The 15,946-nt window shown below is 40.7% G+C and overlaps 1 long non-coding RNA gene and 1 pseudogene across 1 annotated transcript; both read left to right on the top strand.

Moving 5' to 3' along the window:
• Positions 1 to 561: 561 nt before the first annotated feature.
• On the top strand, positions 562 to 3,406 carry LOC115146748 (tripartite motif-containing protein 2-like; annotated as a pseudogene).
• A 5,845-nt stretch (positions 3,407 to 9,251) lies between these two features.
• Positions 9,252 to 15,308, top strand: LOC115145821 (uncharacterized). The gene is made up of 3 exons (XR_003866054.2): positions 9,252 to 9,557; positions 13,444 to 13,514; positions 14,712 to 15,308. It is a non-coding gene; the product is annotated as an uncharacterized LOC115145821 (long non-coding RNA).
• Positions 15,309 to 15,946: the final 638 nt, after the last annotated feature.

The raw sequence follows: 15,946 nt of genomic DNA, 5'->3' as shown, positions 1-15,946 counted from the left end.
ATTGCAATTTGTGTGAGTAAATGCAACCAACCAACATTGATATGTAAGCAACTCTATCAATAACAAGATTATCATCATTAGCTAAATGCTTGAATCGAATTTACAAACAAATATTTTCCAAGGCTGAAGTGTGACAAGAAATAACTACACTGAAAGACCTGCACCGTAGCGTTGTTTGTAGCTGCTTTATGCGTGCAGAACAAATTCTCTACTTCCTGTTTGCGTAGTCTTTCTAAGTACCAGAAAGCTCCACTAGGGGGGCGAATAACACCATGGAACACAATGAAAATACATTTGAACCATTGTGATAAAATAATCTGTTACCTTCTAACAGGATGACAGCACAGGGGTTGATAAAGTGGGTAGGTACAGTGGTGTAGGTTTCCACAGTCCACTGCATTAAGTGTGCACTGTATCTCCCTGCCTTTATGGCGTCCTCTTTCTCTATCTGGAATATATTTGTGTTAGTCTTTCAGAGTGTGAGTCTTATACAGTATGAAGCAAGGGTTGATATAGATAGTGGTGGAGAAAGTAGTTTTGGCTGGGGGCTTTGATAGCTCAATGGCCGCTCGTGTTGTTGAAGAGGATGAGTGTGGTAGCCAGATGCAGGTGAGTGTGTGTGTGCGATGCTCAGTGTTTTGACCCAACCCTGTAGCATTTTTGTGCTGTGGTGTTATGTTAACAAGTGATAACTATGATAGTTAGTCAACACTCTACCATATGCCTATACCAGTGGATGTGTCAAAAGTCCACTTAGCATATTCTGCACTTCTATGTTTATTCTTGTTAATGGAAAACGTAGCTTTATTCTCAATACAGCAAATTGACTGGTATTCATGTGGCATGTGGACAGCTGTCTAAAAGAAGATGTGTGTTTTAATTTGTTGTGTATGTTTCCAGTGCCCTGCTTACAGTATATATTTGCATGTCTGTGTCCGCACATTTGTTAGGTGAATGTGTTTGTTGATCAGATGTTTGTGTGTTTACATTGACAGATTGTGTGTGTACATTGACAGATTGTATACAATGTTTGCGTGTGTGTGTGTGTGTGTGTGTGTGTTGTCAGCCCCTCACACTGACAGATGTTTGCATGTCCACATGTGCATCTCCATTCACACCCACCTGACACCCTTCTACGCCCTCACCCTCTCTACTATCCCACCCCCTCACTCTTTTCCCCCTCTCTACATCGTGTTTCTCTCAGGTGCTCCAAGCCCAGCTGGACTCGTTATTCCAGGGCCAGGATGGCATCAACAGCAGCTGCAACTTCACCGAGCAGGCCCTGAGCCACGGCACCGAGGCCGAGGTCCTGCTCGTCAAGAAGCAGATGAGCTGGCCAGCCAAGGGCTCCCCCTCCAGCCCGGTGAGAATGACCAGCTGGACTTCCTGGTGGAGACAGAGGGCCTCAAGAAGTCCATCCACAACCTGGGTACTATAGTTACCACAAATGCCGTGGCGTCCGAGACGGTGGCCACAGGCGAGGGCCTGAGGCAGTGCGTGCCTGCCCACCTCTGTCACCATCATGACCAAGGACAAGGACCACATTTTCAGGATCGGTAATGGTTGCCTTATCATTGGTGTTTAACACATTTAAAAGGAACAGTTCACCTAAAACATTTAAAAGGATAGTTCACCTATGGTCTGGCAGACTCACTAAACACAAATGCATCTTTTGTAAATAATGTGTGAGTGTTGGAGTGTGCCCCTGGCTATCTGTACATTTTTAAAACAAGAAAATGGTGCCGTCTGCTTTGCTTATTATAAGTAATTCTAAGTTATTTATACTTTTACTTCTACTTTCAACACTTAAGCATATTTTAGCAACTTTTAATACTTTAAAACTTTTACTCAGGTAGTATTTTTCTGGTTGACTAACACTTTGACTTGAGTAACTTTCTATGAAGATATCGTCACTTTTACTCAAGTATGACTATTGGGTACTTTTTCCACCACTGCGGTATACCAAAACATCAGTACTTTTTCGATACTAGAACATGAGAATTGGTTTGGTACTTGAATTTTCGTTATGTTCAGTACTTCTGTCAAAATGTATCTCACGGATCAACTCTATCAGCTCAGCGATGTCCCGTTATAGTGTGAGGCGCGCACCGTGCCTGCTACACTTAGTCATTGCTAGCCTGCACTGGGAGTCTGGACTGCATCATGTTAGCTCCCCACTCTGCACAGAAGTTAACACACTTGAATAATGCGAAATGGCATGTTGAAATGTTGAAACTGTTAATTACTGTTCTCAAAACAATGTCCATACAGGCTGAACACTTTAAAATGCAAGAAGATACGGGTAGCATCAAGCTTTGTTGGCTAACTTTGCTAGTTTACAATGGAAGCAAACATCAATTTACTACCATAGGACTTTGTTTGTGATTTAATATGGAAACTATAATGCAAAATGTACTGATTTTAAAGCGGATTGCCACCAAAACTTTATTCATTCACTTTATTGGTCTCCTATTTATTATGCATTCACCTGTATTGTGAATAGGCCTAGGCTACATTTACATTTGAGTAATTTAGCAGATGCTCTTATCCAGAGCGACTTACAGAATGAGTACATACATTTTGGAACCAAACCCACAACCCTGGCATTGTAAGCTCCATGCTCTACCAACTGAGCTACACGGGGCCTAATTTTATCAATAGAGATTTACCATTTAAATTAATTATTACCATTTGTGTTATGTAGTTTAGATTGGTAAAAACAAAGTCAAATTGATTTTATGATTGTATAATTGATTCAAACATTTTGATGTAAAAAAACCCTCAAAAGATGCCAAATGATTGAACAGAGCACTAGCTGAGTTTCTCTGTCTGGATCAAGTGCTATTCAGTGGCTTCGGCTAATATACCTTTTTTTGTTGCTGTGGTATAATTCTGGTGTCGATTATTGTGATAGTATTGGGTATCATGATACTAAACCTGGTATTGGTATCGAAGTCAAAATTCTAGTATCATGACAACACGAATATGTTATGAGTTACTTGTCAAAGTTATACATGGGTGGAATTGGAAAAAAGTTTCTCCGGGAACTGACCAATGTAAGAAAAATACAGTTCACCTTAAAAAAAAATCATATGTCAAAATGTTTTCACTTTGGAAACTTAATCTACACTCATATGATGAATAAGCATTACGGGGGAATTTGACACTTGTTTATTTCATACCTTCCAGATACAAAGGGAAGAAACAAAGGGGAATTTACCAATCTACAGGGTGTGACTGCCTCCTCGGTAGGCAAGGTGTTGATAGCAGACAGCAATAACCAGTGTGTTCAGGTAAGGGAACTGGCTGGAGAATGCCAACTCTAGCTCCATTTCATAGATCATTTATTAAACCCATGTTATTGACGCGACTCAAGACCATGACTGAATCCCAAATAGCACCCTATTCCTTAGTGCACTGCTTTTGACCAAGGCCTGTTAAGCTAATGCTTTACTGTTAGAGCTAACAGAGGTCTCAAGGCAAGGTTACTTGTCACACAAATGTAGTTCAGCCAACTACCTCACTAAAATAATTTGGCTTCAAAAGATAACTAGCAGTCATATAATGGATTGCAATAATAGATTGAGTTTACATCTCAAAGTGGTTAACAATGTACAGTAGAATGTCTTATATTCGGATGATACCAGTTGTTCAGGGTAGGATCAACAAACACATTATGCTTCTTCTCTTGGCCTGAGGGAAATATCTGAAGGAATTGTGGGATGCTGGTAGGCTGAGCACAATGACTCATCATCGCTATTGATCATAATCAGCTTGGTGAGAGCTGCACTTTGTCATCATGGAGACCAAACATCAGCTGTCCGTCCTCCCTTTAATGCATTTGAGTTGAAAAGGGCTGAGAATATGTTCCATCAAATGAATGTAACAGTATAACTTTAGACCGTCCCCTCGCCCATACCCGGGCGCGAACCAGGGACCCTCTGCACACATCAACAACAGTCACCCACGAAGCATTGTTACCCATCGCTCCACAAAAGCCACGGCCCTTGCAGAGCAAGAGGAACTACTACTTCAAGGTCTCAGAGCAAGTGACGTCACTGATTGAAACGCTATTTAGCGCGCACCGCTAACTAAGCTAGCCGTTTCACATCTGTTACATGAACATACAGGCACTTTTGTCTTGAGTTTTTTGTTGTTGTAGATTTGCGATGTTGATCTGTGGATTTGCATGGCTTGAATACCAGATGAATAATAGAAATTGACAAAGGTTTTAATTTATTTATTTACTACAGCACACATTAATTTTGAGTGAGCACAATTTCTTATTTCATGTAATACAAGTTAGACATGGTAAAATACTTTTCTACTGTAGTTACTCTTTCATTCTAATATTTTATCCCATTTACAGTACCAGTCAAAAGTTGGGACACACCTTCTCATTGCAAGGTTTTTCTTTATTTTTTACTATTTTCAACATTGTAGAATAATAGTGAAGACATCAAAACTATGAAATAACACATGGAATTATGTAGTAACCAAAACAAATGTTAAACAAATTCTTCAAAGTAGCCACCCTTTGCCTTATTAATGACAGCTTTGCACACACTTGGCATTCTCTCAACCAGCTTCTTGAGGTAGTCACCTGGAAATCATTTCAATTAACAGGTGTGCCTTGTTAAAGTTAATTTGTGAAATTTCTTTCCTTCTTAATGCGTTTGAGCCAATCAGTTTTGTTGTACGGATGGTATACAGAAGATAGCCCTATTTGGTAAAAGACCAAGTCCATATTATGGCAAGAACAGCTCAAATAAGCAAAGAGAAACGACAGTCCGTCATTACTTTAAGACATGAAGGTCAGTCAATGCGGAAAATGTCAAGAACTTTGAAAGTTTCTTCAAGTGCAGTCACAAAAACCATTAAGCGCTATGATGAAACTGGCTCTCATGAGGACCGCCACAGGAAAGGAAGACCCAGCGTTACTTCTGCTGGCAGGAAGCTTGGCCCGGTGATGTACTGGGCCGTACGCACTACCCTCTGTAGTGCCTTGCAGTCGGAGGCCGAGCAGTTGCTATACCAGACAGTGATGAACCGCATCAGGATGCTCTTGATGGTGCAGCTGTAAAACCTTTTGAGGATCTGAAGGTGCAGCTGTAAAACCTTTTGAGGATCTGAGGATCCATGCCAAGTCTTTTCAGTCTCCTGAAAAGGGTTTTGTCGTGCCCTCTTCGCGCCTGTCTTGGTGTGCTTGGACCATGTTAGTTTGTTGGTGATGTGGACACCAAGGAACTTGAGGCTCTCAACCTGCTCCACTACAGCCCCATCGATGAGAATGGGGGCATGCTCTGTCCTCTTTTTCCTGCAGTCCACAATCATCTCCTTTGTCTTGATCATGTTGAGGGAGAGGTTGTTGTCCTTGCACCACACGGGCAGGGCTCTGACCTCCTCCCTATATGCTGTCGGTGATCAGGCCTATCACTGTTGTGTCATCGGCAGACTTAATGATGGTATTGGAGTCATGCCTGGCTGTGCAGTCATGAGTGAACAGGGAGTACGGGAAGGGGCTGAGCACGCACCCCTGAGGGGAGCCCGTGTTGAGGATCAGCGTGGCGGATGTGCTGTTACCTACCCTTACCACCTGGGGGTGGCCTGTCAGGAAGTCCAGGATTCAGTTGCAGAGGGAGGTGTTTAGTCCCAGGGTCCTTAGTTCAGGTGTGAAAGGGCATCATCTGTGGATCTGTTGGGGCGGTTTGCAAATTGGAGTGGGTCTAGGGTTTCTGTCACGCCTTGGTCTTAGTATTTTATGTTGTCTTTAATTATTTGTTCAGGCCAGGGTGTGACATGGGGTTATTGTATTGTCGTATTGGGGTTTTTGTAGGCATTGGGATTGTGGTTGATTAGGGGTGTGTCTAGTTAGGCTTGGCTGCCTGAGGCGGTTCTCAATCAGAGTCAGGTGATTCTTGTTGTCTCTGATGGGGAACCGTATTTAGGTAGCCTGGGTTTCACTTTGTATTTCGTGGGTGATTGTTCCTGTCTCTGTGTAGTTTCACCAGATAGGCTGTAATTAGGTTTCACGTTCCGTTTGTTGTTTTGTATAGTTATTTCATGTGTCACTTTGTTCATTAAAGTCATGAGTAACCACTAAAAAAAATATTTTAAAAAAGCCTGTTGCTTGCTTTTGTGTGCGTGTTCCAAAACAAGGACCAGTTGCAATCTAAGGTGGCTGATGTTGGTGGGTTTGGAGGATGATGGAGGCAACAGGGGAAAGAGCCTCAGATCCACAAAGTCCCTTCCACCAGGTGGCTGATGAGATGTGTTGGCATCTCCATCCCAAAGCCCTTGCTTGGAAGTGTACTTCACCAGACTGCCAAGAACCGAGACACGGTAGTGATGACACCATAGGCCTTGTTGATCTCTGCACCAGACAGGATTCTATTGTCAGCATACTTGGGGTTCAACATGTACGCTGCGGCATGTATGGGCTTCAAGCATTTACATACATTCAAGCAGACGTCTTCACGCTTTTTGATGTATTTCAGAACTGCAGTTTCCTCTGCTTGGAGCAACAATGAAGTGGGCTGGGCAGTACGGATTTATTTTTGTACATCTGCAAACAGAGTCTGAACATCAGAATAGATGGCATTGTTTCCCTCAATCCGTGCAATGGCTACTGCTATAGGTTTCAGGAGTTTCAGGCTGCTTACCGCTGTCTCCCAAAATACATCATCCAGGAGGATCCTCTTGATTGAGCTGTCCATATCGGCAGACTGTGATATGGCCATTGCTTGGAGAGACTCCTTCCCCTCCAGGAGACTGTCAAACATGATTGGGGCGGCAGGGTAGCCTAGTGGTTAGAGCGTTGGACTAGGAACCGGAAGGTTGCAAGTTCAAACCCCCGAGCTGACAAGGTACAAATCTGTCGTTCTGCCCCTGAACAGGCAGTTAACCCACTGTTCCTAGGCCGTCATTGAAAATAAGAATTTGTTCTTAAATGACTTGCCTGGTTAAATAAAGGTAAAAAAAATAAAAATGATGACAACACCACCCCAACAGGTGTTGCCAGGCAGCTTCAATGTGGTGCTCTTATTCTTCTCACTTTGCTTGGTGAGGTAGATTGCTGATTTAACTTGATGACCCTTCACATTTCCATGGCTCTCTTGTAGAGTGTATCCATTGTTTTCAGTGCCATGATGTCCTTGAGGAGCAGATACAATGCATGTGCAGCACAGCCAATTGGTGTGATGTGAGGGTAGTACTACTCCACTTGAGACCAAGCAGCCTTCATGTTTGCAGCATTGTCTGTCACCAGTGCAAATACCTTCTGTGGTCCAAGGTCATTGATGACTGCCTTCAGCTGATCTGCAATGTAGAGACCGGTGTGTCTGTTGTCCCTTGTGCCTGTGCTCTTAAAGAATACTGGTTGAGGGGTGGAGATTATGTAGTTATTTATTCCTTGTCCACGAATATTTGACCACCCATCAGAGATGATTGTAATACAGTCTGCTTTCTCTATGACTTGTTTGACCTTCACTTGAACTCTGTTGAACTGCATCCAGAAATTGAGTAGATGAAGCATGTCTGGTTGGAGGGGTGTATCATTGTTGCATTCTTTACATATTATTTGGCACAGTATTTGCAAATGTACACAGCTTTTACTTCTACATTAGCTGCAGTGAATTGTGAATTGTAAAAAAATAACCAAATACAATTCCATGTACAGATAAATAGTTAAGCAGTTAGATTAAACAACTCCTTTGTAAGATAAATGTTTTCAAATGAAACATGTATGGAAGCTAAAACCCACATGGTAGCAAAAACTAACTTGCAGAAATTGTTACGTTAGAAATGATTTAAACACACTTTGCTGTAGGCTACTATTTACTAGTTAACAAAAAATCATGTATGTCATAAAATATATTCACCCCGCCCAGTATTGTAATCAAAACTTACCAGAAAGCATGTAGTCCTTGGCTCATACAGTGTAGTAGTGTGGGTTCAATAGCATCTCATTAGTGTGCAAGATCTTGAGAATCAGCTGTACATGTGTACTGTGCATGCAGAGGGTTGCAATTCCATTGAATAGTTTAACCAAAATATGCCACAAGACCTAGAATTGCCTGCCTTGTGTATCCCACAAAAAAAGCTAACTTTTTAAAAATGAATTTAAGCAAAATTCCCAAAAGTTTACCAGAAAGTTTCCAACCCTACTTACATGTACATATTCTGATTCACCCCTTTAGATTTGTATGTATTAGGTAGTTGTTGGGGAATTGTTAGATGACTTGTTAGATATTAGAAGCTCAAGCATTTCGCTACACATTAACATCTGCTAACCATGTGTATGTGACAAATAAAATGTGATTTGATGTTTTTTTTTTTAAAGAAATGCTTTATTGAAGTTGCTTCATTTGTTTTCTTCTCCTGAAGTAATTGTCCTATATAATGTACTATTCTTAATTAATTCACATGACACAAATTTAAATGTCGAAATATTGTCGACATGAAATCCAATCATTTGGATTTACCTTAGTGGCAGCCATGAAATACCCAGCTGGAGCACCAATGGAAAGGGGAGGCCCTGGGGTTTCTGGGCCCATTTGGGAGCCATGTATGACAGAGCATACATTCTTGTGTTGTCCACATTGGTTTGCTGGCAAATCCTGCTGCTGATCATGTAAAGAAAAAAAAAGATATTGAAAAGTTTATGCTTTGGCTGTTGACTGATCGTTGCTCAAGATAACAATGCCTGGAAAATGAAAGAATCTCAGGTTTTGGAAACCCCAGAATGTCCTCGTTTGTTATGTCATAACGTAAGTCATGTTTGATACTCCAAGTCGATATTCGCGCCATAAGGAATTCCCCTCAACCACGCCCACAAATTGGAGAAAATAAAAATGATTTCCCATTGACCCCCATTGTAAAAGAGCCAACTTCATAGATTTTTTTTGTTATACTGAAATAACAAAACATGCCGAAAAGCTGCAATGTTTTTCAATGTACCCAGGTAAAAAATCCCAACCCACGGCTTCCTGAGTCACGCAGCAGTCTAAGGCACTGCATCGCAGAGTAGTCACTCCCGTCCCGGGTTCCATCCCAGGCTGTCGCAGCAGGCCACGAGGGGGCGCACATTCTGCCCATCGTCGTCTGGGTTAAGAGAGGGTTTGGCCGGCCGGGGATATCCTTATCCCATCGCGCTCTAGCGATTCCTTGTCGCGGGCTGGGTGCATGCACCTTTAATTCGGTCACCAGTTGTACTGCATTTCCTCTGACACATTGGTGCGGCTGGCTTCCGGGTTAAGCGAGCAGTGTGTTAAGAAGCAATATGGCTTGGCAGGGTCTCGTTTTGGAGGACGCATGGCTCTCGACCATCGCCTCTCCCGAGTCCGTACGGGAGTTGCGGTGATGGGACAAGATTGTAACTACCAATTGGATATCACGAAATTTGGGAGAACAAGCGGTAAAAAAAATCCTAACCTAAAGTAGGGAAATAGAACCTGCGAGAAGAGCTCGGTGGCTTCAGGCTATTCAGCGTGGGAGAGTGAAAAATGTGGTGACCCGGTGCTACAGCGTAGTTATGTGTAGAAAACATTTAATCACAGGTATGACATTAAACTTATTTAGTATAGTCCGTTTGTAACTCCACTCACTACATGTAGCAGTGTAGTCCGTTTGTTTGTGTTGTTGGTCTTGGCTAGCTTAATGTTCTTGTCGGTAGCTAGCTTGCACCATCATGAGGGAAGCCCTACAACATTACGTTTTTGTAAGTAGTCAGAACATTCAGGAGCAGGCAGTGTTGAAAAGTAATATTTAGGCATGTTGTACTTTTCTTCCATGTAGTTTTGTAATTGCTAAAACAAGCAGACAACAAGAACATTGCGTTTGAAAAAGGTGTGAGCTGTGAGCCAATGGGGGTAACCTAGGTAACCACAGGTTGTTTTCCCCGCTGGCGGCCTTGATGTTCTAGTACCAACTGGGACTATCAAATATAATATATACAATACTTTCTTTATTGCATCAAAATCAGAATTAATGATTTACATAATAAAATGTAAATTAAATTAAAAATAAAAAAAAATGAATGAAAAAAAACGAACAAACAAAAAAACACTGTAGGCCTAAGCATACACGTAAATAGCAAATAACCTGTCAAAACATCCAATACGGGAGAGTGGGGTAAATTGAGCCGGTACCCCCTGTATATAGCCTCGCTATTGTTATTTTACTGATCCTCTTTAATTGTTACTTTATTTTTGTATTTTTTTTGTATTTTTCTTAAAACTGCATTGTTGCTTAAGGGCTTGTAAGTCAGCATTTCACTTTAAGGTGAATTATTCGGCACATGTGACAAATAAAATTTGATTTGATTAGTTTTAAAAATATTTATCATCACTCCGTCAAGGGAAATATAGTATTCTTTCTACCAAAAATATCAACATATATTTCAGGATGTTGTGTATCCCTGGAAATAATCAGAATTAAAGTAAACATTACAGTTTTGAAAAGTAGTCTCTTGGCACTTGTTGAGCCGCGGGACAGGGTAAGTTACACATTTTCTCTACTGAATGAAATATGTGACCGACCGCCTTGATTCATTCAGTCTCATGTAGCAAAATTTAACATTTTTATTTTCATTTTTACATTGGATAAAAGCAGAGACAGAGCTAAAAAATGGTATATCATACACTGCATTTGAGGAACAATGGGAAAGTAATTCTGCTTTTAATGTTGATTGCTTTTGAATGTTTTGGTACCAACTGGAGAGCTCTTCTTTGTCTACACCCATTCAGCATCGTTCATACCCTCTTAAGCTATAGCCCAACCCATCTCTTTAAGGGTTGATCCGGGCGTTCTGTACTAACAACAGCAGTCATGCACCCAAGCTAACTGGCTAACTTGCTAGCTACTTCAAAATGAGAGAACAGCTCACTGAACATTACTCGCCCTAGCAGAGCTGGTTAAGCTGTTTTTATGTTATCCAGAGAGTTGGTGACTGCAACTGTTCTGTCAGATTGTTCATTCTTAAATTCAGAGCGTTTCGCTCTCGGAGCGTTCAGAGCGCACACTGGCCGATGAGAAGGGTTGATCTGAGCATTCTGACCTCACAATGGCAGTCAAGCATCCAAGCTAACTGGCTAACAATGTCTAGCTTGCTAGCTACTTCCAGACACAAATGAGAACACCCTACTCTGACCATTTTACTCGCCCTAGGAGAGCTGGTTAGGCTTTTTTCAACAATTTAACAGTACACTTTAACTTGAAATGAAAACGACTTTGTCAAAATTAGTAACATGTAATATATGAAAATTTAGCTAGCTAGACTATTTTACCCGTATACATCATGGTTGAACACTTTTCCCCGTCACGGATGCCATGTTTGCTCATAGTTTGAAGATGTAATCCGGAGCCAGGTGTTTTCTCCATCTCCTTAGCTATCATACTCTAATTCCACTGATTTCAAAACTCAGTCCTCCATAAAGTGGAGATCAACACTTATGCAGTTCTAAACAATATAATATATTGGGGCGGCAGCGTAGCCTAGTGGTTAGAGCGTTGGACTAGTAACCGAAAGGTTGCAAGAACGAATCGCCAGGGCTGACAAGGTACAAATCTGTTGTTCTGCCCCTGAACAAGGCAGTTAACTCACTGATCCTGGACCATCATTGAAAATAAGAATTTGTTCTTAACTGACTTGCCTAGTAAAATAAAAAATAAAAAGATTTTTAAAAGCCACATACCTACACATTCTAACCAGGTCAAATAGACAGAAGCTTGCTATATGGCAGACCAATCCAAACTAATCTCTCAAACTAAAAACTAATGTCCAGCCCACTCATTATCTTAGCCAATCATGGCTAGCAGGAAGGTTGCTAGCTTTTTCTGTGGCTAAACCAACTAGACTCGCCATTTTAACAATTTTATTTGTATTTACACATGGCATACACATTTGTTATTAAGGCACATGAAAGTTCACATGTCCCAGAAGGCATTTCTGCCAAAAAACGCATTTAGATAAAACGTTTTTAAAAATCCATTCAAATGGCTCCTGTGTGCAGCAGTGACCCGCAACATAGGCCTAGTTTCCTGAAATGGGTCACATATTACAATTACCTTTTTAAAACCATGTCTCTTTATTTCCCAAACACAATTTAACACAACTACTATCTCTTTTTTGTAAAATAATTAATACAAATTGTCACGAGTTCAACCGAGGGTGGCTCCCCTTCCCGTTCGGGTGGCGCTCGGTGGTCGTCGTCGCCGGCCTATTAGCTGCCACTGATTTTCTTGTCCTCCCCCTCCTTGTATGTTTATTGTTAGCACCTGTATGTTAGTAATTAGTTGGGCTTTATTAGACAGCCAGCAAGCCTGTTTCTTTGTTCAGGATTAATTATTGTAATCTTCGTGTATGTAGTAGACAAACGTGTTTGTTCCTGGTCGTGTATTCTGCTGTACTGTTTTCGTCCCCCGTGTTTGTTCCTGGTCGTGTATTCTGCTGTACTGTGTTCGTCCCCCGTGTTTGGGGCATTTGTTTTTGAGTACCCAGTGTTTCGTGAGTGCATTAAATAGCACAGTAGTGAACTCTCGGTTTCCTGCGTCTGACTCCACACCCACGACACCCGGAGCATTACACAAATAAAAAAATGGGACCACTTTTTCCATATGGTTTCTTCCTTTACAGACTCCATGAAATGAGAATCCTTCTTAAATATTTGGTCAAATTATGAATGTTGTTTATGGTTTCCTAGAAACAAGGGTGGCTCAACTTACCCTTTTTGCTCAATTTACCCCACTCTTTCTTATAGCTTTCCATTTCAGTTAAATACATGTCTTTTCATTTAAAAATGTGTTAATGATTGTAGTTTATTGTATTTGTTTACAGTTAAACATAATAAAATACAAACAGTCGAATCAGTTTCTACATGTGTTTTGGCATGTCTTTCATAAACATATCACATCAAATGATACATTGTTTTAAAGCAAGCCATTTTCAACTTTGTCAGCAGTGTCTTTAGTAGTAGTAGTTTTATTACATTTACATGTAGGACGTGGTATGCCAGCTTAAAGCTGAATTATGTATACAGCACAAATGTAATTAAACAAGGAAACAAAAACAGTAAATCAGGAAGTCCGGATGGGAGCTGAAGCAGTTGGTCTTGATTGTATCTTGAGCGATGGGAGGCAGCATCACAGGGATGTGGGTCAGGCCCAGACAGGTCCGGAGCAGTTTAGCAGCGCACCTCGACGTCCCCGATGTCCATAGCGTAGCCGCTTTACTTTTGTAGCCATTCCTCCATACAAAGAAGTAGCACCACTTGGGTGAATCCCTGGCGCCAAAAAGCTCACTACTCATTATTAGTCCAGAGTGGGCTATGACAATGCTCATGTCTCTGCCATCACCTCAAGCCATCTCTACTTTCCTCTGTTTTGTTGTTTACATTGCCATAGTACATGCATTTAACCTTGCTCCTATCTCTCTGTTTGATCCAGGTCCTCACTTTGCAGCAGTCAACCATAACAATGAGATAATTGTTACAGACTTCCATAATCATTCTGTGAAGGTAAGACCATCTCATCAATTACAAATTATTTGTACCCTTGTGGAAAAAGTATATATATTTTCCCATAAAATGTTTGTGTACCCTTCTGAAAAAAGGATGTGCACCTTTCTGAAAAAGGGATATAATAATGCATAATTTATTCAACTTCTATAGCGCTTTTCATTACACAAATTCTGAAAGCACTTGAAAAAGCTGTAAGATAGTGTATACACTTATTACTATGAGATTATTAATGAAGCACCAGTCCAGTATTGTATTCAAGAAGACCTGGATCATGAGTTATTTTACCAGTAACTCTATAAGACTAACATTTTAACAATAGTAATTATTGGCTTATATGAAGGTATGAATTCTCATGAGAATCAATTGGAGTTCTGTCATGACTCTCTCTCTCTCCCTTGGGTGAGGATCATAGGTGCCAGATCAGCTGGCACAGGGTGACAGCCAGACAACCCCCCTTCTCTCTCTTCCACAAGAGTTTTATGACTTAACAACCAGATCGTAAATACCTGGCAGAAACCCTCACTTCTTCTCTGTAGTATTGAGGTAAAAGTCCTTTGTGTGTAGAGAGAGACTCTGGCCTAAATACTTTAACATCGAAACAATATTTCTAACATAAATGTGGGAAATGGTCGGGAGGGACTTAAAGAACAATCATGTCAGATCAGTTATTGTTCTGTGATATCATTAAATAAACTTTAAGAGCTTTTACAATGTATATGTCAGAGTTGCATCTAAGTGTTGTAAAACTTATATGATTAAATATGATCCTATCTGTATGAAGATGAAATGTGATGTTAGCCTTCTAAATGAGAATTGTTTTCATGTAAAGTTTTACCGTCAGTAACCAAGCCCATGTGAGCACAGGCATTATGCAAAAAGGATGGATGGAACGCTTATAAAAGGACTCTTAATTAAATTTACATTGGACCAGTATACAGACGGTAAGCCGGACGTCACAAATGGTTTAAAACTACTAGACCAGAAAGCGTGGGGCTGTGGCTACACGTGTAAAACGGTTAGACACTACCAGAAAGTGAAAATGTAAAGATCCTCAAACTAAACAGAGAAGAAGACGAGACATGCACCGCCTGCAGCTCTGCATTTAACGTAGTCTAGGAAACTCGACCGAAGACGAGAAAATAAAATTTCCCTATCAAACTACCATTAGTACGTCTGATGTTTCCATTCTAACAGACACTTCCAGAACAAAGGAAACCTACTTACAACTACTAAGGAAATGGTGACCTCTGGTGGACAACCAGAGGCTTACACAACGAGACTTTCTGTCGAACTATTCACCACAGACTGATCGGCGAGTTCAACAGAGAGAGACAACAAAGACATACAAGCGTAAATATATACATTGCATTTCTAAATCCGAATGAGCGGTTGTTAGGGTGCCAAATATCCATATTTACGATGAGCGTATTATTCAACTGTATGTACGATAGTTGAATTATTTTGTCTCTCCTTCTCCCCTCACCACTTTCATTGGGTAACCAGCAATCATATCGGGGTTAGTCCACTAGGGACTTTTCATTGCATTATGTAATAATCAGTGTATAATCTATCCTGTGTATGTAATTCTGTGTGATTATTTAGTTAGTTAGTAAATAAATAATTCAGCCAATTTGTGTATCACTGAGTCATCATGTAGACTAGGGTTCGTGCAAATATAACGGATTATGCAACGTTCAGAATGAGACTGATATGAGGTAATAATAATTAATGAATGACTAAGAGATGATATATTCTGATATTCTTGAGTTTATTCGGGAAACAAAAACTCATTAAACTTTTTCCGTGGTGCCCCAAGATAGCTAATGAGTTAATTGTTACATGATTAATTTATTCATCGTAATAATTAAACATAGTTAATTGATTTGATAAAATAATCATCGCATTAATGGTAATCACGTCACGACAATTATTTACCAGAAAACCAAGACAAACACAATTCCTTTATACAATCAACATTTAATAATACTGATCAAAATATTTAAACATAATGAGAATGAAAAGGTAGTAAATAGATTTTTAAGACAACAAGTGAAGACCTTGAGATCCTGAACATTAAATGATGTACTCTGTCAGTGATCAAATTCTATTGTGGCTTCTTGATGGTTCAGGCTGCATGGAGGAGAACAAAGAAAGAAGATGGCTGTGTGTCCAGTCTTGCTGAATTGGGTTCCTCCATCAGGTTGCTCTTTTGGTCCTGAGTTGGTGTCCTTATGCTTGTTGCTCTTCTCTGTTGGCTCCTTGCTTGAGTTGCAGAAACTGTGCTCTAATTGTCTTCTCCTTCAAATCTGGCGTTCTGTCCTTGAGCAAGGCAGTTAACCCACTGTTCCCCGGGTGTCGAAGACGTGGATGTCGATTATGGCAGCCCCACGCACCTCTCCGATTCAGAGGGGTTGGGTTGAAGACTGTTA

This window comes from Oncorhynchus nerka, linkage group LG18, assembly GCF_034236695.1.
Source record: "Oncorhynchus nerka isolate Pitt River linkage group LG18, Oner_Uvic_2.0, whole genome shotgun sequence".
Classification (NCBI taxonomy): domain Eukaryota; kingdom Metazoa; phylum Chordata; class Actinopteri; order Salmoniformes; family Salmonidae; genus Oncorhynchus; species Oncorhynchus nerka.
The sequence above is the reverse complement of the archived record's forward strand: the minus strand, read 5'-3'. Positions and strand labels throughout refer to the sequence as shown.